This window comes from Staurois parvus, unplaced genomic scaffold, assembly GCF_062004578.1.
Source record: "Staurois parvus isolate SC_StPar_1 unplaced genomic scaffold, SC_StPar_1.0 ptg000172l, whole genome shotgun sequence".
Classification (NCBI taxonomy): Eukaryota; Metazoa; Chordata; class Amphibia; order Anura; family Ranidae; genus Staurois; species Staurois parvus.
This window is the reverse complement of record NW_028317968.1, coordinates 9,449,498-9,463,635: the sequence shown is the minus strand read 5'-3', so window position 1 is coordinate 9,463,635 and position 14,138 is coordinate 9,449,498. Positions and strand designations below refer to the sequence as shown.

General features: G+C 41.6%; 1 protein-coding gene across 1 annotated transcript in view; it reads left to right on the top strand.

Moving 5' to 3' along the window:
- Positions 1–7,619: 7,619 nt before the first annotated feature.
- INTS2 (integrator complex subunit 2) overlaps positions 7,620–14,138 on the top strand; it is a 70,203-nt gene continuing 63,684 nt past the window's right edge. Inside the window, exon 1 of the mRNA XM_089676645.1 lies at positions 7,620–7,825. The gene's annotated coding sequence lies outside the window, so the exon portion shown is untranslated. The remainder of the gene's footprint in view (positions 7,826–14,138) is intronic.

Here is a 14,138-nt window from a genome sequence, read left to right as displayed (position 1 = left end):
AGCATTGCTGTACTGCATATGCAGATTGATTTTACTGTTGTGGGTTCAGTAACACTTTAATCACTTGCTCTCCAGAGGATTTACCCCCCCCCCCTTCCTGACCTAACTGACAATTGCGCGGTCATGCAATGCTGCACCCAAATTAATGTCCTTTTTTTCCCCACAAATAGAGCTTTCTTTCAGTGGTATTTGATCGCCTATGCGTTTTTTATTTTTTGTGCTATAAACAAAAAAATAGAACGACAATTTTGAAAAAAAAAAACAAAACAATATTTTTTACTTTTTGCTATAAAACATATCCATTAAAAAAATGTAAACATTCAAATTTTGTAAAAAATTTAGGCCAAAATGTATTCTGCTACGTCTTTGCTTAAAAAAATCCCAATACATGTAAATTAATTGGTTTATATGAAAGTGATAGCGTCAACAAATGGCGGTATATACACTGGATTTTTTCTTTTAAATGTTAGTAATGGCGGTGATCAGCGACTTATAGCGGAACTGCGGGACTGCGGCGGGCATTCTGACACTGGGGGGGGGGGGACTGACTAACTTTCACTGACATCCCCACTGACACTAATAAAAAGCACTGACACTGGACTAATGACACTGGGCAGGAAGAGATTAACATCTGGGGCGATCAAAGGGTTAACTGTGTGCTGTGTGTGTTTTACTGTGTAAGCACGCTGCTTTGTATTGCTCTGCACCCCCCCTACCCCGAAATACAAAATCATGTATATATACGTGATTTTGTGCAGCCCTGTCACCCTGTAGCAGTAGTTCTGCTATAGGGCGGTTGGGAAGCGGTTAAGAATCAATTTAATTATCATTACTATTTTATTAACCCCTTCAATAAAGCGGTTGTAAATGCTTGCACACCCCCAGTGAAGTGACTGGCCTCAGGTGATACACAGAGATGAAACAAATCCTCCTACATAAGTTATATCTGTTTATCTACAGTCTTCTCTGCTCTACATCTGTTCAAAATGTAGAATTTATAAAACTTGCCTGATAATTCAGAAAAAAGGGGGCAGGGAACTGTAATGACACCCTGCAGAGCTCAGTGAGTGGATCTGGGAGCTGATTGGAGGGAAGAGGCACACCCCCCTCCACATACAGTAACAATATGCCGACCTTGATTTTCCTCACTGGGCTTTTTGTGGCATTGGTGCAGTAAAGACTTCTGACAACTCGACCATACACTAGTTTTGTTCAAGTATTGTCATATTGTGCTCCTTCAAACATCCACACCGTCTTTTTTCCGGAGCAGCCTGTATTTCTCCTGAGGTTACCTGTGGGTTTTTCTTTGTATCCCGAACAATTCTTCTGGCAGTTATGGCTTCAATCCTTCTTGGCCTACCTGACCTTGGCTTGGTATCAAGAGATCCCCGAATTTTGCACTTCTTAATAAGTGATTGAACAGTACTGAATGGCAATTTCAGGGCTTTGAATATCTTTTTATATCCTTTTTCATCTTTATAATGGTCCATTACCTTGTTACGCAGGTCTTTTTACAGTTCTTTCTGCTCCCAATAGCTCAGTATCTAGCCTGTTCAGTGTATCCTTGTGAAAGCTAACAAACTCATTGACTATTTATACACAGACATTAATTGCAATTTAAAAATCCATTAATTGGCATTTTAACCTGCGTGTGTCACCTTGTGTGTCTGTACCAAGGCCAAACATTCCAGGGTATGTAAACTTTTGATCATGGCTATTTTAGTGATTTCTGTTCTCATTATGATTTAAAAAGGAGCCAAACAACTATGTGATAATAAATGGCTTCATATGATCATATCCTTAAAGCAGAACTCTGGGCAAAAACTTCTTTACATGTTATTGCTGTTGATTTCCTACCTTCACTGAATATGTCATCCATTTTCTGGATCACTCAGTAGTTGCTTTGAGATAGCCTATTCTTTTTCAAATCAAACTGACAATTCTCTTTAATAAACAAAAAACAACTAACCACCTTCTCTTACCATGCAAGGATAATAAACTATCTTTGTAAAAATGTGTATCCCTTAAGATATGTGGATTTCTATATCAACCATGTAGTGTGCCAACATGAAAAAGAAAAAGGTGTTAGCAGCCACTTAAAGTGCAAAATCACTTGTGAACAAAGTATTGAAGTAAGGTATGGCGCTACACATGCATGCTAAACAAACAATATTCCAGCTGTAATATAAACATACAAAAACATAAAATGTTACAGATCAGCAAGTCCAAAAACACAACAGAGACAGTGTATAATCTTCTAGTGCCCAATAGGTTGCTTCATGCAAATCCTCTGCGCTCCACCAACATATTCCAATACATTGCACTCACCAACCATCCATGACCTCTTAATTAAAAGAAGGTCTAATGCGCTTTGTGTCCCCAAGGCTTTGGAACATCAATGGATAACCTCTCAATATTCTCCCAATTTACTCCATAATCCAAGATCATCATAAATCAGGAGGAGAGATTTCTCATAGTGTAGTATGTTTATTGTAAAAATAGATAAAACCAAAAAGAGTACACTCACATTAGTTGGTGCCCCAGCCTCGGCACTAATACACTCAGCTCTGTACCACTAATGCCGCTCATGCAATAGATTGCCGTGTGTTCCATTGACCAGAAGCGGATGTGACGTCAATGGACTCGGATGTAGCTAGACGCAACACTCTGCCTCTACAGTTGCAAGAAAAAGTATGTGAACCCCTTGGGATTACGTGGAGTTTTGCATGAATTGGGCATAAAATGTGCTCTGAACGTCATCTAAGTCACAACAATAGAAGAAGAACACAGTCTGCTGAACATAATACTACACAAACATTAGATGTTGCCATGGTTTAATTGCACATAACATGTAAACATTCACAGTGCAGGGAGGAAAAAGTATGTGAACCTTTGGACTTAATAACTGGTTGACCCTCCTTTGGCAGCAATAACCTCAACCAAACGTTTCCTGTAGTTGCAGATCAGACCTGCACAACGATCTGGAGTAATTTTGGACCACTCCTCTTCACAAAACTGTTTCAGTGTAGCAATATTCTTGGGATGTCTGGTGTGAATCGCTCTCTTAAGGTCATGCCACAGCATTTCAATCGGGTTGAGGTCAGGACTCTGACTGGGCCACTCCAGAAGGCGTATTCTGTGCTGTTTCAGCCATTGTTTTGTTGAATTACTTGTATGCTTTGGGTCATTGTCCTGTTGCATCACCCATCCTCTGCAGAGCTTCAGTTGGCAGACAGATGGTCGTACGATTTCCTGCAAAATGTCTTGATAAACTCTGGAATTCATTTTCCCATCAATGACAACAATCCGCCCAGGCCCTGAGGCAGCAAAGCAGCCCCAAACCAGGTTTTTTTTTTGGAGGATGCATGTGAGCAGAGGGTCAGTGGTCATGCAGCCTCAAAGGACAGTCAGAGGAGAATGAAAACTCCTTCTACAACATGAACCAACTCTGCTGGACACAGATAGAAGTCACAAGACTGCTATATACTACTGATGAGAAAAGGTATTTAGCAGTTTGTATTTAGTAAAATCATTGCATTTCCATGTTCTGTGTACTGTGAAAGATCGGATATAGTGAATGCAGAGTCCTGAGTTTAGTAAGATTCTGGACCCTGGATCCTGCTGTCTTTGCATTTCCAGATCCCTGTTATCAGGCTCTACTAGATCGCTGAGAAAGTATTAATGAAAATTACTCACTTTTCATGTAATAGCCCCAGTGATGTCATCATGTCCCTGAAAATAATATGCTACTTCCAGGCCCTGGGAGGAGGAATTTCTGATGTCTGAACGTCACATCCATGCAGCGAAACTGCAGTACATTTCCCACAATTCCTAGGGAAATGGAGGTCACAGCAACCCTGTGTGAGCAGAGCTTGGGATGAGCAAGCCTATCATTGGAAGATGCATCTACTGTGGGCAGTTCAGACTAGGAGTCTAAAACTCCCAGGTAAGCCCACTTCAGCAAGTTGGGATGTAGATACATCCCTGCTTGCTGAAACAGAACTACAGCATGGAAGTTACAAGGCTGGTGGCTTGGGCAATAAAATACATAGCAACTACCAATCTTACAAAGTGGAAATAATGGGGAATGAAGCCTATGATTAAAAAAAAAAATGCACCTTAATTTTCTATTAAAGACTGAGGAAGGAAATGCAGTACATACACTATATTGCTAAAAGTATTGGGACGCCAGTCTCTACACAGACATGGACTTTAATGGCATCCCAGTCTTAGTCCGTAGGGTTCAATATTGAGTTGGCTCACCCTCTGCAGCTATAACAGCTTCAACTCTTCTGGGAAGGCTGTCCACAAGGTTTAGGAGTGTGTCTATGAGAATGTTTGACCATTCTTCCAGAAGCACATTAGTGAGGTCAGGCACTGATGTCGGACGAGAAGGCCTGGCTTGTAGTCTCCGCTCTAATTCATCCCAAAGGTGTTCTATCTGGTTGAGGTCAGGACTCTGTGCAGGCCAGTCAAGTTCCTCCACCCCAAACTGGCTCCTCCATGTCTTTATGGACCTTGCTTTGTGCACGGGTGTGCAGTCATGTTGGAACAGGAAGGGGCCATCTCCAGACTGTTCCCACAAAGTTGGGAGTAAGAAATTGTCTAAAATGTCTTGGTATGCTGACGCCTTAAGAGTTCCCTTCACTGGAACTAAGGGACCAAGCCCAACCCCTGAAAAACAACCCCACACCATAATCCCCCTCCACCAAAGTTTACACTTGGCACAATGCAGTCAGGTAAGTACTGTTCTCCTGCAAACCACCAAACCCAGACATGTCCATTGGATTGCCAGAGAAGCGTGATTCATCACTCCAGAGAACACGCCTCCACTGCTCTAGAGTCCAGTGGTGGCGTGCTTTACACCACTGCATCCATCGCTTTGCATTGTCACTTGGTGATGGAAGGCTTGGATACAGCTGCTCGGCCATGGAAACTCATTCCATGAAGCTCTCTACACACTGTTGTACTAATCTGAAGGCCACAAGAAGTTTGGAGGTCTTTAGCTATGGACTCTGCAGACAGTTGGTGACTTCTGCGCACTGCTCTGTCATTTTACATGGCCTACCACTTCATGACTGAGTTGCTGTTGTTCCCAGTTGTTTCCACTTTGTTATAATACCACTAACAGTTGATCGTGGAATATTTAGTAGTGAGGAAATTTCATGGATGAACTTATTGCACAGGTGGCAACCTATCACGGTACCACGCTTGAATTCACTGAGCTCCTGAGAGTGACCCATTCTTTCACAAATTTTTGTAGAAGCAGTCTGCATGACTAGGTGCTTGATTTTATACACCTGTGTCCATGGAGGTGACTGGAACACCTGAATCCAATGATTTGGGGGGGTGTACAATACTTTTGGCAATATAATGTCTCTGCTCAAATTAGGAACCCATGAGCAACAGCAGGGAAAAAGCTTTTGCTTTAAAGCTGGTCCAGCACCACTACCAGACTACTAGCATTTCCAAATCACTCTTGGCAGCCAACATATTGCTTCATGGCAGTTTCCTGTAGTTCTCTTCTAAAGTCTATGGCATGCTATGTAGTGTATCCCTAGCCATGAATAATCATACACTGGTTTATTTTGTTGAGTGAACACAAGAAAAAGTCTGCAGGTCACATTCGGTTGGTTGTTTATTGGTGCACACAATGGCTGACAAAGGGTAGTTTAACTGGCTCCTGTCTAAATTGGCCCTAGTATGTGTATGTATGAATGTAAGTTAGGGACTTTAGATTGTACGCCCCTTGAGGGTTAGGGACTGATGTGAATGTACAATATATATGTAAAGCGCTGCATAAATTGGCAACGCTATACAAGTACCTATAATAAATATAAAATAGTATGTGTATGTATGAATGTAAGTTAGGGGCCTTAGATTGTACGCCCCTTGAGGGTTAGGGACTGATGTGAATGTACAATATATATGTAAAGCGCTGCATAAATTGATGGCGATATACAAGTACCTGAAATAAATATAAAATAGTATGTGTATGTATGAATGTAAGTTAGGGACCTTAGATTGTACACCCCTTGAGGGTTAGGGACTGATGTGAATGTACTATATATATGTAAAGCGCTGCATAAATTGGCAACCCCAATACAAATACCTGCAATAAATATAAAATAGTATGTGTATGTATGAATGTAAGTTAGAGACCTAGATTGTACGCCCCTTGAGGGTTAGGGACTGATGTGAATGTACAATATATATATATGTAAAGCACTGTGTAAATTGATGGCGCTATATAAGTACCTGAAATATATAAATATTAAATAGTATGTGTACGTATGAATGTGAGTTAAAGCGGAGTTCCACTCACCCTGTCAAAAAATAAAAGTCAGCAGCTACAAAAACTGTAGCTGCTGACTTTTAAAAAACAGCCACTTACCTGTCCCTCCGCCGCAGCCTGTTTCACTGGCCGTCCTGTATTCCAGGAGGCCGGCATCTTCAGTGTGGGCAACTGGCTGTGACTGCTTGCAGCTTCACAGCTGGGTACCCACTTGGCATGCGCGAGTAGCACTGCACTTCATGAATGGTCCGGTAGTCTTCTGGGACCTGTCACGTGTTCCAAAAGACTACAGGGAGGGAGGACACCTTCCGTTTTCAATCGCCTAGGCAATTGGACTGGAAGTGGGAGCGGGTATCTGTCAAATTCGGATACCCGCCCCCCAAAGGTGCCAATCCTTAATGGGGAGCGGGGGAGCAGTCCTTAAAGCAGAACTTCCCCTTTTGGGTTTAGCTCTTCTTTAAGGACTTTAGTTTGTATGCCCCTTGAGGGTTATGGTCCAGGGGCGGACTGACAACTCATGGGGCCCCTGGGCAATAGGGGATCATGGGGCCCCCGTGTCCTTGCCCAAACTCAAAAAAGCCTATGAAAAAGGTACCAGGGGCATCTCATGGGGCCCCCTACTGACTCTGAGCCCTTGGCCAGTGCCCGAGTGTCTGAATGGTCAGTCCACCTCTGTATATGTATATATGTGTATATATCAGGGGCGGACTGACAACTCATGGGGCCCCCGGGCAATAGGGGATCATGGGGCCCCTGTGTCCTTGCCCAAACTCAAAAAAGCCTATGAAAAAGGTACCAGGGGCATCTCATGGGGCCCCCTACCGACTCCGGGCCCTCGGGCAGTCCGCCCGTTATGGACTGATGTGAATGTACAATATATATGTAAAGCGCTGTGTAAATTGATGGCGCTATATAAGTACCTGTAATTATAAATACATGATACATTGGGTATTATTTACTAAAGCTGGAGAGTGCACAATCAGGCTCACTTCCGCATAGAAACCAATCAGCTTCCAATCTCAGCCCGTTCAATTAAGCTTTGACAATAAAGCCCGGAAGCTGATTGGTTTCTATGTAGAAGTAATCCTGATTGTACACTCTCCAGCTTTAGTAAATAAACCCCAATGCTTCAACTTACAGCACAGCCCTACACCACAAACCGACAACGTCGTACATTCCTGCTCCCAGCTCACCACTTCAACAACCTCCCCTTCTACCGACTCTGCACTCACATGGCCTTCTGATTGGCTTTAGAAGTTGTAGGCAGGGCTGGATGTGGAGGACGGAAGTGTGCGCCCTCTGTTCATTTCCCTGTTCCGGCATGTGAGCCGGAGATACTTTGGTTCCGGGTGCTATACTTGCACCTCTGCGGGAGAATTCTACTTTGGTGAAGTCCGAGCAGGAAAACTGTACGATGATTGTATGATGTGTGGGCCTCGCCTCGGGTGTCTCTGGCACAGAAGGTTTCTTATATAGTGTACAGGACAGCGCCTGCACCTTTCCACCATTGTCTTCTTCGTGGCATCTCAGGTACCTCTTCTGATAGGGACTTGTGGTTCAACCAGCGTGCCTTTCTGTGTCTTCTGTAAGAGAGAGGGGTCACCCAGAGCAGTCAGGATTGGAGGGCAGCTACACAGGAGCCTGGAGTGTGCTGCGAGGGATGTGCGGATAATGGCCAGCTGTGTGCTGCTAATAACCACCCCCATACCAGCAGCTCATTCCCCTTCATTCCCAGACCATCTTCCAGCTGTGATACTTTTACCGACAATTACTTTGCCATGCCACACTCTACCCAGATGAGTTATCATTTTTGAGATAACTACAGATTTCTTTCACTGTTTTTTTTTATTATAAAAAAATAATAAAAACATAAAAATTATATAATAATATAAAGGTTATAATAATATAAAGGAAAAAAATATTTTTTTCCTGCACAGAACTGTATATTATAAAATTAATATAAAGGATATAATTAAAGGAAAAAAATATGTAAAATTTAGAAATATAACCAATTTCTCCTTGCTTTCTGTTTTATAAACTATTTAACCCCTGCCAACCATGCCTTTTTTTTTGGAAAGTAGACACCCCAAGATGATTAACCACTTCAGTACCAGAAACGTTTACCCTCTTCCTGCCCAGGCCAATTTTCAGCTTTCAGCGTTTGTCGAACTTTGAGGGCCAGTTCACACTACATGCGTTTCAGTTGCTTTTTTTCTGCATCCAAAACACACAGAAAGTAGGTTATATAGTTGTCCGTGTCATAGTTTACATCAGTGCTTGCAGTTCCAGTGCATTCCGGTTGCAGAAAAAAAGTAGAACAGACTGCATTTTTCCTGCGCAGAACTGTATATTATAAAAGTAATATAATAATAATTAATCATATTATAAAGGATATAATAATCTAAAGGAAAACAAGATGTAAAATCTAGAAATATAACCAATTTCCCATTGTTTTCTGTTTTATAAAACATTTTTTTTAAAAACCCCGCCTACCATGCCTCCTTTTTGGAAAGTAGATACCCCAAAATGATATAAATCATCTTGGGGTGTCTACATTCCAAAAAAAAGGCATGGTTGGCAGGGTTTTTTTTTTTTCAAATGTTTTATAAAACAGAAAGCAAGTTGAAATTGGTTATATATCTACATTTTACATCTTTTTTTTTTCCTTTAATTACATCCTTTATATTATTATTTTTATAATATACAGTTCTGCGCAGGAAAAATGCAGTCTGTTCTACTTTTGTTCTGTAACCGGAATGCACTGGAACTGCAAATGCTGATGTGAACTATGACACGGACAAACATATAACCTACTTTCTGTGCATTTTGGATGCAGAAAAAAAGCAACTGAAACGCATGTTGTGTGAACTGGCCCTCAAAGTTTGAAAAAACGCTGGTAGCTGAAAACTGGCCTGGTCAGGAAGAGGGTAAACATTCCTGGTACTGAAGTGGTTAAATCATCTTGGGGTGTCTACTTTCCAAAAAGGAGGCATGGTAGGCGGGTTTTTTTAAAAAAAAATGTTTTATAAAACCATACGCAAGGGGAAATTGGTTATATTTCTAAATTTTACGTTTTTTTTCCTTTTATATTATTATATCCTTTTTATATTATTATTATTTTACTTTTATAATATACAGTTTTGCGCAGGAAAAATGCAGTCTGTTCTACTTTTTTTCTGCAACCGGAATGCACTGGAACTGCAAGCACTGATGTGAACTATGACATTGACAACCATATAACCTACTTTCTGTGCGTTTCGATGCAGGAAAAAAGCAACTGAAACGCATGTTGTGTGAACTGGCCCTCAAAGTTCGACAATGCTGAAAGCTGAAAATTGGCCTGGGCAGGAAGAGGGCTAACGTTCCTGGTACTGAAGTGCTTAATATACAGGTTAGATCTGAGACAGGATAGAGATGACCTATACTGTAGAGGGGTGAATGACCGGAGAGAGGTTGATTTTGATATTGTTGATACTGTAAGGGTCTCTGTCACACAGGCATCATCAGTTCAGTCATGTTGTTTTTTTCTAAAAGTATAAGCAAAAAATGTTTCTTTCCTAAAGCAGACAGAAACAGAATTGACGACCGATGACCTATCTTACTATCCATTTATGTCTGCAAAGATGGGAAAAGGCGCAATAGTTTTTTTTTTAAACTGCGGACATAAAGGGGTTTATTTACTAAAGCTGGAGAGTCCAAAATCAGACTCACTTCTGCATAGAAACCAATCAGCTTCCAGGTTTCATTGCCAAAGCTTCATTGAACAAGCTGAGGTTAGAAGCTGATTGGTTTCTATGCAGAAGGGAGTCTGATTTTGGACTCTCTAGCTTTAGTAAAATTTACCCCAAAGTGACTAGGATGAAATGGATGCAATGTCCATTTACACCCATCTGTTTATAGACATACATTGTGGTTCAGTCTTGATCCATATGAAAAACTGACAGACTGATCCAGACCACGTGAAAGGCAGCTGGATTGCCCTTGCGCTGGCTAGTGGTCAGGAGGCTTTTTTTTCCTCTCACACACAGATCAATGTGTGATGCTTCCCTGATCACCAGCCAGTAAGTGAGGCACAGCTGCTAATGGCAGCCTTTGTTTACATTCTGTGATTGTTCAATGAGAGCGACCCTAGGTTCACACTTAAGCGTTTTCTGCATCGTTTTGCAGAAACGCAGTACAGTCCATTTAACATAATTTCCTATGGGACATGTTAACACTGCATTTTCACCCAGTGCGTTTTTTGGAAAGGATCAGGGACTTTTTTTGAACACAAAAAAGTTGCGTTTTTGTTTCTATAGACTGCAATGGAAACGCTGTAGAAAAGCATGTATTGCATTTTTGATGCGTTTTGCATTTTAAATCTGCCTAGCAACAAGAAAAGTAAAAAACAAAAAACAAAAACGCAACACAAAACGCTATGCAGAAACAGCTCAAATGCAACCTGCATAGGTGTGAACTTAGGGTAACTCTGTACCCTTTTCCCTTGATTAGTTGTATCCAGTCACAGTGCCATCACAGGACTGTGTGCGTGGACAAGAGCACAGTTACCAGAGGACGCACCAGTACATCTTCCCACAACAATAAGGGAGCGGACTGGCCAAATAAGAGGCCACAAGAGGTTAAAGTGTTATTTGACCCTTTATAAAGAAAATAAAATGTAGGAGCTTACCTTATGCTTGTTTTCAGTTCCTTTTTTGAGTTCAGCCTGTTTGTAGTATAATTCATTGTTTGTAGGTTCAGGGCACCTATAAGGCTGCGTTGAATGTGCATTGCTCTTGTAGTGCCATTACTTCTTAACGTTTACATTTTCCACCCGTTTTTAGGGTGTGACATGTAACATGTTCCCACTGCTGCCCTCTCTTCCTGTGACAGCAGTATGGGAAGAAGTTCCATGTGCTAGCTGTCACTTTTTGAAAGCGGCACGGCCGTGCATGGCTCCGCCCACATGGCTGCATCAGTCATTCACAGAACTCTGTGAATGAATGAACTACTAGTGCCGACAGCCTTTGCAACTGTCGGCTTGTAGTTGTCAGTGATCTACCACGGCACTGTTTAGCGCCGTGGTAATTCAGCGTGTATCTGCTTGCCAGAATGAGGTATGAGCACACAGATACACTGACAGGTTTGCAGGAGTCTTGCGTGGCACCAGCAATCTTCTGAACACCAGTGCAATGCTTTCTAGGCACCAAAAAAAAATACCTGCAAGAAATGTGTATTTATTTATTTTTTTTTAAAAAGTGAACTTATCATTTAATGGTACCCCAAATGTTTGTAGCAGTCATTTGAAAAATACACCTTCCAAAAACATGTTTGGCTCACTGCCAAAAATAGGGTACATGAGCTTGTTTAGTGCATTTGTCATTCATAGGGTATCTCATGACAAACACAGGGAAAAGATGCCTTGCAAAGGTGTGAATACGTTCTAAGAATACTGTAGCTACATTGCTTTTCAGATCCCCTTGGAACCACCCTGAGTTGCACACTCTTGGCTGGGTTTTTATTATGTTAATGTACGTGTGGTGTGGCCATGGTCCTTCTGATACTTGCAAAGGTGCCTATATTTAAGTAATGTATGCTCAGTGTGACTGATGTGCAAAGCATTTTGGGACATGTAGTCCCCTGGGGTGGACTGACAACTCATGCCTATGAAAAAGGTACCAGGGGCGGCACAGTGGCTTAGTGGTTAGCACGTCTGCCTTGCAGTAAATGGGTCATGGGTTCGATTCCCGACCATGGCGCCTCCTGCATGGAGTTTGCATGTTCTCCCTGTGCTTGCGTGGGTTTCCTCCGGGTGCTCCGGTTTCCTCCCACACTCCAAAGACATGCTGGTATGTTAATTAGATCCTGTCTAAATTGGCCCTAATATGTGTATGTATAAATGTGAGTTAGGGACCTTAGATTGTACGCCCCTTGAGGGTTAGGGACTGATGTGAATGTTCAATATATATATGTGTAAATCGCTGCGTAAATTGACAGCGCTATATAAGTACCTGAAATAAATAAAAAAAATCTCACGGATCCCCCTACTGACCCCGGTCCCTCGGACAGTGCCTGAGTTTCCAAATGGTCAGTCTGCCCCTGGTAGTCCCAATGCATCATGTGGCACTTGGACAGTGTGCACTCCCCATCTTAAAGTCCGGGTAGAGGGACACTGAATGGAGAAATGTCAATAAAAGAACCAACCTATCTCATTGGTCATGTGGCCCCTGGGAGCAATTTTTCTCCCCTATTCTGTAATTTGTTTTTGTGCGTGTAATACACAGGTCAGTTACACTAACAGATTGTACAGGATTTGGAGAATTGTGTGTTATTAACCGTATGGATGACAAGGGATTCTAGCTTCTTCTATGTCAAGGGAGAAGGCATTTTAAAAGCTTGTTCAGTATGTATGATTATCACATACAGCTATATTCAGTGCTCTCATTGCTGACAGATTTCAACAGTCTCCCTCACGACCATGATATATCAAAGAAATATAAAATTAGGATAGGCAGCTCATGTCCAAGGGAGATTAATTGCACTCATGACATAGAAATAGGACAGAAATGCCTTGTCCTCGTGAAATACGTTTATTACAAAAAGTAATAAAAACAAGACTGATACTCGCAAAATGAGTAAAAGACAAACGTACCTGTCTTGTTTTTATTACTTTTTGGATTAAACCTATTTGACAAGGACAAGGTGCTTCTGTCCTATTTCTGTGTTCTGTAAGATTGTATCACAACTGTCAGGTGTGTAGCAGGAGGCAACACTTTTTATTCACATTGGAAACTATTATGGCTAGCAAGTGTTTAGATTACGTTGTATTCTATGTTCTGTTTTGGAAACAATTCATTTATGAAATGAACAGTAAATGTGACAATGTTTATTTAAACCCTAAGAATGGAAATACTGACAATAACAGAGTTGGGAATTTAATAACTTTGTATAACCAACACTCCATACTTATTGAATGTTTTAGTATACATTTTTTTGAGTGTGAATACTTGTTTATATATCTGTGTCAATTATGATTTTTAGTTATATATTTTTTTTAGTGTTTATCAAACTGATTATGTAGCTCCTTATGCTGCTGCATCTGGCTGACAAAATTAAAGAATATGTAAACTCAACATTTTTATATTCCTGATATGCATCTGTTGTACCATGTACTTGTATGAAAAAGTATCCTGTTCTCTTTGTATTGCTTCCTTTGTGTGAGATCCCTGGCATTCCTACCTGTCCCTCACAGCACAGCGTGGTCAGTTCTTTAGCTGTGCTGGGAACTCAGGGGTTTATTTAGTAAAACTGGTGCAGTTGTGCATGGTAACCAGTTAGATTCTAACTTAAAGTGATACTAAAGCCTTTTTTTTTTAAACCAAATATGTCATACTTACTTGCTGTGTGCAGTGGTTTTGCACAGAGTAGCCCCGATCCTCTTCTCGGGTTCTCCGCTGGCGTTTTTGGCCCCTCCTTCCTGTTAGGTGCCCCCACAGCAAGTAGCTTGCTATGGGGGCACCCGAGCAGGTGCACTTCTGAGCCGCAGGTCTGCGTGTTCATTCACATGCAGAGCCGCGGCTTGGCCCAGCCCTCTCCCTCTCCTGATTGGCTCACTGGCTTTTATTGACCGCCTCAGTCAATCAAAAGTGAGATTCCCCAGAGAACCGAGGCTCTCGTGGACATTGCTGGATCAGGATGGGGCTCAGGTAAGTGTTTGGGGGGCTGCTACATACTTAAGATTTCCTACCTTCATGCATACAGTACATGAAATTAAAAAAACTGGAGCCTTTAGAAACACTTTAAGCTTGTTCAACTAAGCTTTGGCAATAAAACCTGGAAGCTGATTGGTTTCAATGCAGAGCTG